This window comes from Amblyraja radiata, chromosome 3 (assembly GCF_010909765.2).
Source record: "Amblyraja radiata isolate CabotCenter1 chromosome 3, sAmbRad1.1.pri, whole genome shotgun sequence".
Taxonomy (NCBI): domain Eukaryota; kingdom Metazoa; phylum Chordata; class Chondrichthyes; order Rajiformes; family Rajidae; genus Amblyraja; species Amblyraja radiata.
Genome location: NC_045958.1, coordinates 60877351 through 60878688, shown reverse-complemented (window position 1 = coordinate 60878688; position 1338 = coordinate 60877351).

Sequence of the window (1338 nt, the reverse complement as noted above, 5' to 3'; positions counted from 1 at the left end):
TGACCAATATTTGACGGAGCCGGCGCCGTCACGGGACACGGGTTAACTTTGTAATCGATTTGGAAAGGACTCTGGTCAAACAGAAGCACTTGGCCATTCCTCTCTTCCCGATTCGCCCAAGAAAACACCCGCCTTTCGGCGTTAACTGTGTAGAGAGCGAAAAATAAATCGCGTACTAAAGGCTTTTAAAATTTGAGGGGAAAACATTTCTGCAATGAAACTGGCCTTTTGCTGTAACAGTCATCCCTTATATGTCACCTTTACAGGAACAAAAATGGTCATGGATGGCAGGCCTCTCAATTCCAACTGTATCTTTTCCCCACAAACCTACTCTCATTCCCTCTCCCCCCAACCCCGCAGCAATTATGAAATTATCTTCACTTTCCATTCCAATAGCTTCCACCTTCAACGGATCACCCGTCCAAATTTACAACAAACACCTTTTCTAACCCCACCCTTTCAATGGAACTCCCCTTCGCTCTGCACTTTTCATTGTAATTGCATTGAATGATTGCTGATCAGAAAGAGACATACTATCAAATAGGGTGGTACACACAATTGCTGGGGAAACTCAGCGGGTGCAGCAGCATCTATGGAGCGAAGGAAATAGGCGACGTTTCGGGCCGAAACCCTTCTTCAGACTGATGGGGGGTGGGGAAAGAAAGAAGGAAAAGGGGAGGAGGAGGAGGAGCCCGAGGGCGGGCGGATGGGAGGGTGGGAGGAGACAGCTAGAGGGTTAAGGAAGGGGAGGAGACAGCACGGGCTAGCCAAATTGGGAGAATTCAATGTTGATGCCGTAAGGACGCAAGGACCCCAGACGGAATATGAGGTGCTGTTCCTCCAATTTCCGCTGTTGCTCACTCTGGCAATGGAGGAGACCCAGGACAGAGAGGTCGGATTGGGAATGGGAGGGGGAGTTGAAGTGCTGTTAGAGAGGAGGTTATGAAACTGTCTCCGGAGAGAGGAGGAGAACTTCTTCAAAGTAGGCATACCTTGAGGAGATATCGCAGTGGAGTAGACAAAGTGTTCAAAAGGGAACTGCAGATGCTGGAATATCGAAGGTACACACAATTGCTGGGGAAACTCAGCGGGTGCAGCAGCATCTATGGAGCGAAGGAAACATACTATCAAATAGTATTGGGTACATTCAGGAGAGAGTACTGACAGGTATTTACTTCAGGACTAATCAAGTCCTTCCCCCCCATTGACGAACTGTACACTGCAAGGGCCAGGAAGCGAGCGGGTAAGATCATCTCTGACCCCTCGCACCCTGGCCACAAACTCTTTGAACCACTTCCCTCTGGATGGCGATTCTGGACTGTCAAAGCTGCCAGAGCC